We start from the raw sequence: 16197 nt of genomic DNA, 5'->3' as shown, positions 1-16197 counted from the left end.
GGAGAAAAACAGAGCATAGTTCTTTCTTAAAGTGGGGTTTGCAAGAGGACTGAGAGGCCCTCTGATGCATTGCTATGCCTCTGCCATTGCTTGTGGTGGCATGTGCTATTAACCCTTGTATTGTTAACATCAAATATATTCATTGTGTGATTTGGCTATTAGGCAGAGATGTGGGGTTTTCAGAAAAATTGAACTGGAAAATTTCACAATGCAAATTTCCCCCTCATTTGCATAAAATCTGCATTAATTGTTTTCTCAAAATAATTAATATACAAATTTTTGTGATGTCCTAAATAGATCATGATATGATTTGGCATGTTATTTAACCTTTTCATACAGTGAACGAACAAACCTCCATTATATTAATTTCCTTTCATTGTATCTCAAATGTTTTTCAAGTAGCCAAGTAGAAATTTTAGCAATGGAAGTTTTTCCTGGAAAAATAAAATATGGGGAAGTTTTCCAGAAAATTTCTCCCACATCTCTGCTAATAGGTTTAAATTGTATTAAAATCCTGACACACTGAAAGTTTCTGGTCTTTCCCATGCATGCATCCATCCAGGTATATGGTTTCCCCGAATCATTTCATCTCAGTTTTGCTGAATCATTGAGGTCCCTCACTGTGGCCTTTATTTCACTGTGCTTTATTATCAACTCTCCTTCACTGAGACTAGTACTGTGCATTTAGACACAGTAGAAAACATCAGTTGACTGAAGTGCTGTCCCCCCCACTCCACACCACTTAAACCAGGTAGCAGTTTAAAAACAAAACAAAACACAAACCACAAGTGATAAGCACCATTGTATTAGACACACTCCCTCCTATTGTGAGCCCTTTGGGGACAGGGGTCCATCTCATTTATTATTTCTCTGTAAACCACCCTGAGTCATTTTGAGTAGAGCTGGTCTTGTGGTAGCAAGCATGACTTGTCCCCTTAGCTAAGCAGGGTCTGCCCTGGTTGCATATGAATGGTTCCCGCTCTGGCATCTCCAAGATAGGACAAGATTTTTTTTTTTTTAATAGGACAAGATTTGTTTATTGAACCAACAAACTACCAAAGCATACAGTACGTTGCCAAAGCACAATTATATACAAAGTGGTTGTTTGTACATCATATATCTACAAAGATTTACACACAAGGATTTGGAAAACCACAAGGTTATGAAGTATATGCAGGTAGTACTGTAACTCGGGGATGGGGGATTTCAAGACACATCAGGTAATTGGGGGGGTTACGTCCGACGTCCATTTCCACAATTTGTCCCATTGCTGTTTAGAAGAGAGACTCTTGTCTTTTTGCACATAACCATACAAACTTTTCCAGAAGAGATTTACTGTCTCATCTGCGTGAATCTCTTGGTCGCATCTTCCCTCCCTATTCCTATGCAGGAGCATTGCATAAATGACATACAGGTTTACTAACCTGATTACAAGAAGGGGAATGTTCCAATTCCCTAGTATGAGGGCACCTGTTCCATCCCGTTTCCTTGAAGGTTTCTTTCTGGGACCTCGAAAGGAGGTTCTGTCGCTCAAACCCGAGGTTAGTTCTTCCCAAGTCTGTTTTTCCAAATCAGGCCACTCTAACAGCTTGCTTACTCCCTGCCACACTCTTTTGGCTACCACACACTCTTTTAAGAAATGTGAGTGGGTTTCCCTGAATGTTTTACCTAGCTCACTAGCTTTCTGTTTGCAGGTGATTTTAGGGCACTCTTGCTGGTCCTCTGGGAGCCATGGCTTAGCCACATTAAGTGGTAGTACTTGATGGTATAAGCGCCACCTTGTTTCCCATAAATGGAAAGGGACTTTTTTCTCTTTAAAGAGAGCGATAGGGTGATCGGGTTGCAACAAGTACTTTGAAGTGTGGTGTTTGTAGTGTTTACGTTCTAAATCAGGTTTTAAGAAACCCACTTCTAGAATCTCTCCATAAATTGTTTTCCTTAGCTGCTTAATTGAGGAGGATCCTTTAAATAGATCCGGTTCAACCTTCCATTTTTTAAGTGTGAATAACAAATCTCTCAAGTAGTCCGGGTGTTCTCTTTTTAATACTTGTGTGATATTACCACTGAAAGATCCTTTCCCCCACCATGCTATGCCCCATGCTGACTTGCGCCAACGCAGAGCGAAAAGCGAGACCCAGGTTTTTTGCAGGAGGTTGGACATATTATGGACATAGGGCTGAGAGAGATTCCTGCCTGCAACCTTGGAGAAGCCACTGCCGGTCTGTGAAGACAATACTGAGCTAGATGGACCAATGGTCTGACTCAGTATATGGCAGCTTCCTATGTTCCTATTTTTGGAAGGGCAGCATAGAAATCAAATAAATAAATAAATAAATAAATAGAATAAATAGAATAAAAAATAAAATAAATATGTGAGTAAAAGAGGGGAACATCTCTTCCAAAGTGATATTGTACAATTCTGTGCATTATCCAAATGCAAGGAAAGCAAGCTTGCTTCTTTAGAATTATTAGAATTATTTTGTTTCTCATATTATACATTCAGACTTAATCAGTCCATTACAGTGTCTTCAAGTGATAGCCCTAACTGACATCCTTCAGTCTCTCATTTTGAAGTCTGGGTTTAAAAGGTATGACAATCAGGTCAGCCCTAAGCAGGACCCCAAAGGAAAAATCAATTGAGAGAGCAAGGGTCACACTGCCATTAGGCAACAGAAAGCTTTGTCTTGGAGAAAAGCACCAAGGCTAAAAAGAGAAAGGGAGAGAGAGAGAATTTTTTAAGTTTATAATATAGACTTCTGGGTTCTCCCACCCAATCTCTCTCTCTCTCTCTCTCTCTCTCTCTCTCTCTCACACACACACACACACACACACACACACACACACACCTCAAAAGCAAAAGCAACACTAGCAATACAACTTTACAGCATCTGGTCCTTCATGGGGGATTGAAATAATCAAAAGCGTTCCAAGGATTAACACACTGGGCAGGGCTCATCTGACATAATCTGATCACCGGATTGACTTCACTCCCAGTAGTTAACATGACATGGATATAACACGACACAGCAATTATTAGGAAGGCAGCTCTAGCAACAGCTGTGCTAATGAACGCCATCTGGGAATCCTCCATCAGCCTGAAGGAGGATAACACTATGGGGTGAAAGTGGGCCCAAAGCAGAAGCCAGAAGATGCGAGGAAATGTCAGCATGATTAAAGAAACAAAAGAGTGGAAATAGGACACAGAAGGAAAGCAATACCGCCTGTGCAGTCTGGTGGCTAAGCCAACAATGCTGACTGACTTATTGACTACATTGGTGCAAAGCACAGTTACAAATGATTCATTAGCCCCTTCACCAGGCCCCAGAAAGAACACACCCATTTAATAGTAGAAGTTAAAGGGAATCCGCAATTACACCTGGAAATTATTACCTCCCTAGCAAAGTGGCCTACTTCCTGTTCTGATGTAAACGTTCATATTGCTATAAGAAATGAGAGCAACAAAGGATCTCCTTTTCATTCTTTATCATCCATCAGGATTAAAAATTTGCCTCATGCCTGTTTACATCATGCAATGCCCCCCCCCTCCTCCAATAGAAAACATCAATAGCACATTCTGATCAAGTCTTACATATATCTGGCAGGCAAACATCAATACTTCTCATACAATTGTAAAGCAGGCTGAATTTTACAAGCCTGAACAGCATGACGTGAGACAGCAGTGAGAGTTAGATATATCTTTGGAATATGATAGTTTTGAAAATATATTGGGCACCACCTGGATTTTTTGAGCAACTGTGCAGACGTCCCTTTCATTCATGGTAGGCATTTCCATTAACAGTGCACTGCTGCGTCAAGGGTCTGGATACCACCCAATGCATACGAATAGGTTAAAACCCACATATTCTGATTTTTTAATATAAGTGATTATAAATAAGTTACTTTGCATTATATAAACATAGTATGAATGAATGATAGTTTATTATGGTCACAGACCAGATTAACAATTAATAACATCAATAACAAAATTCAAGAAATTTCAAAATTTACAAACTGTTCAAATTACTAATAGTCTTTATGGAGCTTCGACACCACGAAACAGAACTTTGCCACATTATCTGAAATTACAGGTTTGAAATGTGACAGCATAATTTCCAAATAAAACTGGTCTGTGTGACCATATAAACATAGTAGTGGATTATATAAACATAGTGCTTCTTTGCATTATATAAACATAGTACAAATAAATATTTGCATTATATAAACATAGTACTACTAGCATGAAGTCGCTTTTCATACTAAAAGTTGTTACACAGTTACCCTGAAGTGTCAGAAATAAAACAAATACAAATGGTAAAAAGAGGGACAACTGATAGCTAATCCTATGAAGAAGGCTTATTGGTTGAGATCTGCAGGGCAGTCAGATGTGTTCATCAGTACTTTGCTGGAGAGCTGTGTTCATATTGTACCACACTTCACATATTACAGACACTTGCACAAATGCATTTGCACACTGCAAGTTATTTCATGTAATGTATTTTTGACTGAAGATCTCAGGCAGGGGCAGTCCAAGACATTATGCTGCCTGAAGTGGAAGACAAAATGACCTCCCCTCACCTGCAGGCCCCCGTTCAGGCAGTGGAAGTGCAACACTCTTAGGCTGTGGCACTAAGCCAGGCAGTGGTGGCAGGGGAGTTCCTAGCTTGTGTTGGGGGTGCAGGAAAGGGGGAATGAAGAGCCACATCCCAGTGGGGCAAAATAAACAGCATGACCCAGTGTGGTGAGGCAGGGTGGTTGGTGGACACCCACTGAGTAGTGCCTGTGGTAATACGGCTTGATGCCCCCCCAAATACCTCCTCAGGCCTGCGTCTGAGGCAACTGCGTACCCTGCCATGTGGAAGGGCTGCTTCTGATCCCAGTGTATAAATTTCTTAATTAGCAAATAGGAAGAGGAGAAAAGGGAAGCAGGAAGCCATTCAAAGACATACAGCTGTGTTATCTACATGTCACCACAAACTTCACAGTCTCTATCTCTCCATTTCATTCCACATCTTTTAGTAACCAATATACTTCACAGTCTCTTTAAGCAATTCCTTACCATTTACACTGGGTTTTAATTTATCTATGTATATAGCCTCCCTAATTCTTCTTCGCACCAAGCACTGCTCCACCTCCAACTCATTACGTTTATGTGCATTGTTATTCCATCATGTTGTTTTAACATATGCACTGCCCACAGTCTCTCTCTGTTAGTGTATTTCGCATCTGCTACGTATTCTTTAAACCTAGTGATCAACTCTCTTCTCATTTCTCCTATATAGAACTCCCCACACTCTTTACATGTTATTTTATACACTACTCCTTTCAATTTGCAGCTCCCCTCCCCCTTTTCACAAACTTCCTAACATTTTCTCCCCTTGCTAACCTATTTGCTAATTAAGAAATTGCTGCCCAGTTGTGTGTAATTATAGGAAAATAATATAAAACTGTGATCCACAGAAGGAGGAGGAAGAACACTGATGCTGACGTATAGACGTCGAAACGTTTGTTTGTTTTTACAGTGGACTAACATTTGTCTTTTTAAAGCAATAAACGAAGGTCCTGAACAGGGGAGTAACTACCATTAGACAAGGGGAGGCAGTCGTCTTGGGGCCCCACTGCCTCGAGGGGCCCCCCAGAGGCACATCACATGACTCCCCACCTGCCCATGTTGCACCCCCTATGAATTATGTTGAGTCTCTTGGAGATCGGCAGGAGCAGAGAGTAAAAAAACTAGATTCAATGTGAACTAGATATTCACCGTATTCATAATGGGGATGTGAGTGTGAGTGCACGATATATTGTGAAGTGTGTTTGTGTGTGTATATCAGCGAGGGGCCCATTTTAAAATCTTGTCTCTAGGCCCCCTCCAACCTCGCTACACCCCTGGTCCTGAAGGAGAAATAGAGAGTTATCTTAAGATGTGTACTGCATCGCCTGTACATCAACTAAACAGCTGGAGAGTCAAGGTTGCCTACCCTTGCCTTTTAGGGTTTCAGTCAGGATGCAACAGCAGACAGATATGAAACTGCTCGCTCTCCCCCCCACCATCCAATTTTGCTTCCCTGTCTCTCCCCTTCCTTCTGTTCACATCCCGACACCTGCGAGTCACTAGGCTACTGGAACCTTCACTTAGCTGGCCTCCTTATCTAGTCCCTAGAAGCTCCCTTGACTTTCTGAGCAACTATACAGTTGTACAGTTACACAAACACATAACTGTACAGTTATTGTTGTCATATGAATAGACAAGAAATCAATTTTTTAAAAATGAATGACAAACATATATCTATTTCTCAAGTAGGCAGATGTTCCAAATGCTTCTCTCCATATCCAGATGTTACCTTTCTCATCCATCATATTTGGCAGAGAGCTTCCCCGGAGGCCATTTTGTTTGCTTGTTTCAAAATACAGTGATTCTGTTAATGACCATGTGAGCTACTATCAAGTACAGATACCCACAAGTCTAAACTCACAAAGTTAGTGTTTGGATTTCAGGCATTTAATCTTGAATGCCTCATGAAGATACAGCCTTCAGGGTTTTCCACTCTCCCTATCTCAAAAGGAATGTTAACATTTCCTTTTCATTAACCCAGAAGATTTAAATCTAATATGTCACTTTGAAGTATCTCCTGGTTTAATTTATGCATAACAGATGCTACTGTGGAACCTATTAGAAAAATGCTGAAGTTAAGAGAGACTAGTGGATAGACATATGTAAGGGAGATTATACCAGAAACACATTTGCCTTAAATGCACTAAAGAAAATGAGGTCAAATGATTTCAAGAATTCCAGTAGAAAGGAACACAATCAATTGGAAGTTCAATTTTTGATTCTGGATTACTCATTCTAGATGACTCAGGGCATCTAGATGACCCACAAGGCTTCTGGAATAATGTTCTCTGGAGAGAGCAAGCAAAAGTTGAACTTTTTGGACACAATCACAAGCATTTTGTTTGGCAAAAACCAAACACTGACTTCCAAAGTAAGAACCTCATCCCAACTGTCAAATATGGTGGTGAAAGCATCATGGTTTGGGGCTTTTTTGCTGCATCCAGACCTGGACAGCTTGCTGATGGAATCATCAATTGTGCTGCATGTCAGAAAATTCCAGAGGACAATGTCAGACCATCTATCCTTGAGCTGGGGCTGAGCCAGAAGTGGGTCATGCAACAAGACAACGACCCTAAACATCCAAGTAAGTCTACCACAGAATGGCTAAAGAAGAGATTTTGTGTTTTGTGGTGGCCAAGTCAAAGTACTGACCTAAACCCTATTGAAATACAGGAGGCCAGGGGAGGAGCCACCATTGGGCGAATGGGTTCAAAGAACTCGGGCCGCCACCAATCAGAGGCCACGCCTTGTGGCCCCAACACAACCCCAGCATCTGATATAAGAGGCGGAGGTGCTTGTTTAGCTTCCGAGTGAGGGCTGCATAGCCCTCGTTCAGGAGTTAAATGACCGCTGCTTTTGTGGCGCAGCCAGGAGTGGCTCTTCTCTGCCTTTAAGGCATGGAAGAACCACTACTGGCTGTGCTGCAAACACAGAGCCAGCCTCAACGTAGCTCCTGAACGGGGCCATGCGGCCCTATTCGGGAGTTGGACGGCCAATGCTGTCTCCCCTGCTGGGGTGAGTGGATCCGCCACCGCGGCCAGACACAGGCCGCGGGTGGTCTGGCTCCGTGCCTGCAGAGCTTCCGTTCTTACCTATTACCATGAACAGGGAAACCGCAAAAATAGAAACCATTTAGCCTATGGGGATAGGGTGGTTAGGTTCCTCAGCACACTTAAGTGTGTTCAAATCTCATAAAAAGGGGTGGGTAGAAAGAAGACTAATAAGGCACATTACCTTACTCTCCAGCAATGAGCCCCACCCCCAAATGCTCTGGTTTTTAGGCTTCTTCTTTTTTTGGTGGAAAAGTAAAAAATGGCCATAGGAAATGACACTGGAAGTCATTTGCCGGTGGCAGTTAGCCACAAATAGCTGAAAACAACCCTAGTTTTAGTGCACAAACAAAAAACCCCTAGATCTCTATACCAAGAATAGCTGAAAACAGCCCTAGTTTTAGGCACATGAATAAAGAAACCAGGTCTCTATACCATGAATAGCCGGAAATAGGACTATTTTTGGCCCATGGACAAAGAAAATGGGTCTCTTATGACCCACCCACAAATAACAGAAACTGTGACAGGAGAACCCATGAAAAATTAGGGTCTCCTTATTGTGGCAAGGCCTGAAGTGAGCTTTCCATGAAAGGAAGTCCTCAAATGTCACAGTTGCAGTCATTACTGCTCAAGGAGATGTCACCTGTTACTGAGAAATTCACATACTTTTTCACATAAGGATGTTCACTGGCGACTCTTTCTGTTGCACGAATATTCAAAATACATCCTTTTTACCTGAGTTACTTATTAGATGGGGCTGCCTTTCTCTCTTATCAGGGTTTAGCTTAGGATCTAATCATGTTTTGAATAAGAATTGTGCTAACATACATACCATCCTAGGGGGCTCACAAACCTTTCCTCAGCACTGTAAGTCCCCTAGAGTTTACACCTGCCACAAGAAGTATTCAGCTCTTTAATGAGGTAGGGCAGTCCCATACTAATTACTCCTATGAGTTCAGTCTGTGAAGGTACCAAGTGAACAGTTGCCAGACCTCTGCTCGCTAGGCAGAGTGCAGCTGGGAGATCTGATGTAACTTGAAAGGAAGAAAGCTGCCAGGCACTGATTTCAACCTAGTTTTCGTGTGGTCCACTACTGCAATACTGAAAAGTCATCACAAAACCGGGTGAGTTTACTTTATGACCGAACTGAGTGCCAAACCTGGAGCTTTGCTCTGCTTTGTTCTTCACACAAAGCGGCTTTGGTTCTAAGTCAGGTTATGCCAGGCCTGCTGAACTTTGGCCCTCAGCTGTTTTTGAACTACAATTCCCATAATCCCCAGCTGCAGTGGCCAATAGCCAGGCATTATGGCAGTCATAGGCCAACATCTGCAGGAGGGCCGAAGTTGAGCAGGCCTGGCATAACCTGACTCAAAACCAAAGCCGCTTTGTGTGAAGCACACTACAAAGCAGAGCAAAGCTCCACGTCTGGCACTCAGTTCAGTCAAAGCAAACTCACCCAGTCAAACTTTATTTTCCATAGAGTCCATGCAAAATACAAATAAAATGGCAACTGCATAGTTCAGGTATGTAATTATTGACTTGTTCTGATCTTACCAATTACCAGAGAAAATTGTGGCTCCATGACTGGAAAGAGAGGGAGAGCACAAGAAGATGACAAGAAAGGAAAATGCATTTAATAACAAGACTTGAAACAAACAGGACTCATTATGTTTGTGAATCAGTCAGTCTAGTTTGCTCAAACACCAAGATGTCAATTTACAACACAAGTTGTAATTAAAGTTGACCTGATTTATTCAAACACAAACCAATGTGATATGAACCCATTTAAATTATATTTATTTCAATTAACACAGATACAATTTATTTCAATTCCAAGAGTATTTTTTGCTTGTCAACTAAAGACAGTACTAATAAAGTTGGATTATTTATGTCTAAAATATTGTAGTGTATTAATTGGTATAGAAGCCCAAACAGTCAGCATATAGCTACCACTTTTCTTTCATAATTCTGTATTTAACAGATGTACCCCATGTCAATATGGTTTCAGTGGATAATAGCAAAGGGCTCCAAAACAAAATAGCATATTGAAACCTGGGTAAAATTATAAAGACACGCAGGAAATACTGTTGTTTGAATAAATAAAATAAGCCATGATGTCTGTCAGACAAACAAGAGTGTCCCTTGAAAAAGCAGTTAGAGTGATGCCATGGGGGTGGGGAATACTAAAGAGTTCTGAACTTGAATCTACTCTATTCAAATAAAACACTCTTTGAACTAGGATTGCCAGCTTCTCTCCCTCTCCCTGCAAAGCTCCTGTGTGTTGAAGACCTCATTGCCAAGAAAAAAATCAGCCACAGAACCTTTCTGGGAATAGAGCAGCAGTAATAGCAACAGTTTCACCTAATGAGTTCCTACCTGTTATGGAAATACTAATAGGGATGCTTCTAGGAAAAAGCGGGGGTGCGGGATAAACCCTACTTTGAGCTGTCTTGAAGAAAGCCTGGTTAGAAAACTGCCATTTACCAAGGCTCCTAAAAAAAGACATTCCACATATCCATGCTGAGGTCAAGCAACATGGTACAGTCACTGCCTTAGTGCCCTGATTGTGAGCTTCATAGAGGCACCTGGCTGGCAGCTGTTGAAACAGAACGCACTAGCAAGTGGCTTATAAAATGGAACCTTCCCTATCCCCGATTGTCACAGAACAAACCTACCCATGGCTGGCCCTTTTGTGCAGCTTGGTCGAGCTCCCTACTGCGGTGGGCATCACCTCACCCGCCCCACTCTCACTGTCTCCTCTCCCCCACCCATTGAGGTGAGCCACCCACCAGCCACTGCTGTTGCAACAAGCTGCTCTGTCCTCCTCCATCTGGAAGGAAAGTGGCACCAGTCACTGGAGGGTCGGATTTGACTCTTGCAGATTTTGAACGGCTGTGGAGTGAAAGGAGCTGGCTGAGAGCCTACCCCTTCCCCCCGCCCCCGAAAGTAAAGTGTGCCGTGGAGTCGATTTCTACTCCTGGCACCAACCCTGCGGCTTTCTTTTTGGTAGAATACAGGAGGAATTTACCATTGCCTCCTCCCACGCAGTATGTGATGATGCCTTTCAGCATCTTCCTATATCACTGCTGCCCAATATAGCCCTTTTAAAGGCAGCAAGAGTTTGACCCAGTCCTTGTAGGTCTTAGAGAGAGTGCAGGGCAAAAAGAGGAGACAGCCAGCATCCTCCTCTTTTCAGGAGCCCAAGGACTGGATCAGAAGCCCCCAGTCCAACCCTTGCAGGCTTGAAAGGTGCCCAGAGCTCCCTTCAAGGAGGAGAGGCTGCTGGAAGTCAACCTGCAGCCCTTTGAAAACTTGCAAGGGCTGGTGCCAAACCTTAGCAGCTTTGAAAAGGGTGCAGGGCAAAGAGGGGAGGCTGCCAGCAGCTTTTTCTCTTTGCAATGCATCCTTTTTGAAAGCAGAGATAGGGAAGCTTCCCCCTTTTAAGTCCAAAGGGCACTGAAGGAGCTGCCTCCTCACTCCACCTCCACCCAGGGGCATAGCTAAGAGAAAGGGGGCCCATGTTCGCCCCTCTCCCCAGTGCCCCCTTGGAGTGAGTGAGATAATGAATAGGGAGGGGTGGACCTGGGGGGCCTTCAGGAGCTGGGGGTGCCCAGGTTCTTTGAATGACATCTGCTCAATTATAGCTACATCCCTGCCTCCACCACCACCCAACCCTAATCTGGAGTCATGATTTTTACACATGAGTAGGACTTTTTACTCCCAGGAACTCTCATTGGTTACACTGGATGCCCCCCAACATTTGCAGGCCACAAACCCCACAATGATTTAACATTTCACTCCAGGGGAGTGCAGCAGTGACCCCCACATCCCAATCATGGACGCCGTGTGCCATGCAGGACTCTCTGAGAATGTGAGCTGTTAGCAAAGAAAAATTAACATCTCAAACCCCACACTAAGGAGGAGCCATACTTTCAGCATTTCAGCTGAAAAGGCACACTGTGACTGACCTAAATGTAATCTAGGAGTGAGTCAAGTGCATTCTACAGGCCAGCCACCCACAATCATGACATCTTTTGCTTGGTTTTTTGTCAGCTGTCCTGGGCACAAACTTTCTGGATACAGTACGAACATCTTCTGTCCATCCCAGCCAAACACAGAGGACAGTGCTTCCCTTTGCAAATGTAGTTGCATATCTGGGGCATGTCTGGTCTCTTGTGTCTCATACGCAAGTCAATCCCTTGCTCAAGTCACTGCCAGCTACACACTCTGGGGGAAAGTATCCCTCATCACAATTCTCTGAGGGCAAGTTCAGATGAACATTGCCCTGCATGTGCAAGAACATCAGGTTTATGGCAAGAACACACCTGCCCTAATGGATGCAACAATGCGCTCTTTGTACATCTTTTAGTCCCGTGAGGAGGATGCTCATCTGAATCACCCTTCTATGCACACTTCAACAAGTTTTTGGAGTGCATGTAGAGGGGCGATCCACCTGAAGCAGCCCCAAGAGTTGTCCCATGGCTGTACAGATTGCTGCACAACTTGCAGGCCTACTGGTCTTTGTTGCAGTCCTCTAGCTTGTTTCCCAAGATCAACAGCTCCTGCCAAGGGGTAGGATGTTTTTTCATTACAAAACAGAAGGTCCCCAAATGTACTGCCCACAGTCCCTGCAGAGCTGCCTGACTGGCATGAAACACACCAGCCAGGACTAGCAGGTTAAGACATGCTTTCAATTAGGTCAAGGTGCTTCCATTGGAACATAGGAAGCTGCTGCCTTAGACTGTTGGTCCATCAAGACCATTGTCTACTCTGGAACATAGGAACACAGGAAGCTGCCTTATACCAAGTCAGACTATTGGCCCATCTAGCTCAGTATTGTCTACAGACTGGCAGCAGCTTCTCCAAGGTTGCAGGCAGGAGTCTCTCTCTCTCCCAGCCCAATCTTGGAGATGCCAGGGAGGGAACCTGGAACCTTCTGCATGCAAGCATGGAAGTACTCTTCCCAGAGTGGCTCCACCCGCTGAGGGGGAATATCTTACAGTGCTCACAGACGTAGTCTCCCATTCAAATGTAAACCAGGGTGGACCCTGATTAGCAAAAGAGACAATTTATGCTTGCTACCACAACACCAGCTCTCTGACTAACTGGCAGGGGCTCTCCAGGACTTCAGACAGTATTTGAATTCCTCCCTCAGGATTCATGATTGTGTTATTTCTCTCTCTCTCAGATTGCAGGGGAGTTGCTCCACTCACTGAATTCTCCTTCGGGACTAAACTTCTCTTAGTCTGGCCTCTCACTGGAGGATCCTGACGCCACATCACTACTGTGCAGTGGGCAAGTGACAGACTGCTTGTAGACCACCTTCTGCCATTTCTGCTTCTCATGTTTTAGTACTTGATCTTGGTATCTTCAATGGCAGGCAAGTGCAGTTCAGCAGACTGTAGGTCACATCCCACCTCTACATCTTCTTGTTCTCTGCAGCTGGGGACAAGCTCCAACCCCACCCCTTTTCTGGGCTGTATCCCAATAGGTTAAAAGACCAGAAATGTTCCGTGGATGGTTGATCCACTGATGCCAAGCTTGAAGCTGACATGTTGTGGTAGCCGCTGCCGTTATAATCCTTTTGGTTTTGTTCTATGGGCTAAAATTCCTGCTTCTGCAAAGCCAGATGCTTCTGAATGCTTTACTTGTTCCAATCACCAGGTCTGACATTGCGGGAGGGGCTGGTTTCATCTGCCCTAGCATGGGAGCACAGAACTATACAGTGCCTCGGAACTAGTTCTGAGACACTAACATGATCTGAGGAAACAAAACTGAAGTTTCCAAAGAGAAACAGGGTGTTCTCCCCCATCCCAAAGGGCTTAACATGGGCCTGGGGTAGGTACCACTCAGTGTTTTTTTCCTCCCAATTGATTTAGAACAGGGGTGGGATAGAAACCCCCCCCATAGAAAGCCCATTCATTTTGGGGTAGTTTTCTACCCTGTGTTGCATTTTAATTAATAAAGCATAAATATAAGGGGTATGGGGCCATACTTATGGATATGTCATGTGCCAGAGTGCAGGTAAGAGTTTGACAACAAGAGCATAGCTGGGAGTGCAGTGGTTTGTTTGTTTATGCACCTTTACACAGCTGGGGGTGGAAATCACCCCAAAATCTGGATGAGGGTTAAAGTGGTGAGGGCAAGGCAGCGTTTGCCACTTTGTTCCACATACCCAAAGCCCTTAGGTTGCCTCTGGTTCTTGATACTTTAATGTAGGATCAGAGCCAGTAATGAGACAGGTGGGTCCTGCAGCCTTATCTCCACCTGAGTCTGTGGGGCAGGAGGGTGCGAGGGAGGAGGCGTGCCCTCACTCTTAAGCATGCCGTGTGGGTGGGGCCAATAGGTTTACACACGCGGGGATGGCCAGAACGCGCGTCGACTCAACGTGCCTAGAAAGGAGGAAGATTCTAGCCGCTGTCCGTTCTCTTGATCACTGTCACCCAGCTTGGCAAGATACCAGGTTGCCCAGACAAAGACAGGGTTTCCCCAGGCTGTGGAGGATCAGAGCAAGGTGTACACTCCCACTCGTCTCCCCAGCCCGCCCGCCCTCGCAGCTTATCCGCCGTTTTACGCCCGGAAAGGGGCATCTCTCTTCAGCCAAAGTCTGACAGGATTGGAATGCACCGGAATTGGAAGCCCAGCCCGGGCAAAGAAGGGACGACCAGCCATTGCAATCCCAGCCCCCATTCCTTCCCTTCAAGTCTCACTTCAAGGCATTGCATCGCGCAGCCAGCCAACCACCAGCCGCCTCAAAGCTCGAAGACAGCCAAAGCAGCAGCAGCAGGAGGAGGAGGCGGGGCAAGACAAACTCTCCTAACTTAGTGCTCCGGGCAGGCACACGGCCTTTTGAGACGCTCTCCGTCCTGAGGCTCCCGTAGTCCGCCCCGCAAACACTCACCCCAAACTTTTTCTGGTTTCCCCTTCTCTAGCAGCTGAAATTCCCCGTCCACGGTAGGGGTGAATAAACAACGCGCCCGGCGCACTGACCGAGGCGACTTCCCGGCGGAGCGAACAGAGATCCCTGGCCGAGCAGCGGCGCGAGCTGGGAGCCCGAGGAGCTTAGGCAGCCTGCTACTGACTGCTGCACTCCCACCCTCACTCAAACACACCGGCGGGGCGTTACCTGCCTGGGCGGGACAGAGCTTCAGGTGGGTGAGCCCCTCGCGCCACGTCCTTGGAAAGGGAGACCCACAGTGGCCGGGCTGGGCAAGTGTCGGCTACTTGTCGGAAGGGGAACCTGTTCCTCGACGGGGGCACCCAACAGCAGCACCCGCCGCCAGAGACATGGCAAAGGACGCCCTCTGCTGGGTCCCCAACACGGCGGCGGCCAAGGGTCGTGGCAGCTGCGGCGTTTCTTGGGGAAATCATGCAGGCAGGCTCTTCTCTCGCTCTGCCTCAAAGGGCTACTGAGAGGATTGCGTTACAAGCGTAAGCCCTGGGGAGGGGAAAGCAAGCGCCGCCCACGCAAAACTGCACGGGGCAGGGATAGGGGCCCTCCTCCCGTAGGAAAAAGGATGAGCCGCCAAAACAAAGCGGCGGGAAACCCGTCCCTTCGCAGAGCTGGTCGCCGTGGATTGGCTTGCGCTGCATTAGGTTTAAGCGTAGAGCCAGATCTGTGATCAGTCTTGAATGAGACCGGGGCTGTTGCTATAAACGCGATTTTACTAGACACTAGTACTCATTCCCATTTACAACTTATTACAAGAGGTATTTCTATACTCTGAACAAACAGTACTAAAAACAAGGGCAGACCACTCCTGTCCGCTTTGAGAGTTAAAAGATGATTAAGACCCTCCATGTTACTTCTCAAAAGCAGTAAAGTTGCGAGCCGAACTTCTTAATCTCCTTTGAAACAGACATTTTTATAAAAGTCTAGAAGAGATTGGACACAATCTACACTTCCTTAGGTGAATCACTTCGGAACTTTTCCCCATTAGTGTATTTTATTTTATTTTATCACTTACTAAACTTGGATTGGAGCCCCTACATAGTGAAACTTGCACATTAGGTAAGATTCCCTGAAAGGATGTGGAATGGGGAAAAAATAGTATATAAATATGATAAATACTTCCCAGATAGGAACTTTCGAAATAGCTGCTGTCCATGGATAAATTATGCATTTGGAAACTGCAACTCAGTCTTGTACTTAACATTTATTTCAACATAAGCTTTTCTGTCCACAGTCCACTCATCTGGCATGGACTCTAGTCCACAAAAGCTTACTCTGAAACACATTTGCAAAAAACTTTGTTTTTGCTGCAGCCAACAACGAGTGCTGCAAAACCTTTTGTTGTTTTCATTATTATTTAAAATATTTATACCCAGTGGCGTATCTAGGGAAAATAGCACCTAGGGCAAGCACTGAAATTGCACCCCTGTCCAAACAGGAATGATGGGACTTGTAGTCAACAATATCTGGAAATCCCGTTAAAACCAACACTGTACCATCTAGACATGGTTGTTGATCAAAACCTGGAAACATGAGCCATCTCTGTAAAGACTTAGAACAACAGTCAGGAGTTATGTGAGGATTCC

The 16197-nt window shown here is 44.9% G+C and overlaps 1 protein-coding gene across 3 annotated transcripts in view; it reads right to left on the bottom strand.

Moving 5' to 3' along the window:
• Window positions 1-16197, bottom strand: part of LYPD6B (LY6/PLAUR domain containing 6B) — a 115733-nt gene that overhangs the window by 98128 nt on the left and 1408 nt on the right. Inside the window, exon 1 of one of the 3 annotated variants that reach the window (XM_053257600.1) lies at window positions 14561-15118. The exons of 1 other annotated variant lie outside the window; for it this stretch is intronic. The gene's annotated coding sequence lies outside the window, so the exon portion shown is untranslated. Of the gene's footprint in view, window positions 1-14560; window positions 15119-16197 lie in introns of those variants that run through there. One more of the 3 variants, XM_053257601.1, reaches the window with a different exon arrangement.

Source organism: Hemicordylus capensis, chromosome 1 (assembly GCF_027244095.1).
Source record: "Hemicordylus capensis ecotype Gifberg chromosome 1, rHemCap1.1.pri, whole genome shotgun sequence".
Classification (NCBI taxonomy): Eukaryota; Metazoa; Chordata; class Lepidosauria; order Squamata; family Cordylidae; genus Hemicordylus; species Hemicordylus capensis.
The sequence above is the reverse complement of the archived record's forward strand: the minus strand, read 5'-3'. Positions and strand labels throughout refer to the sequence as shown.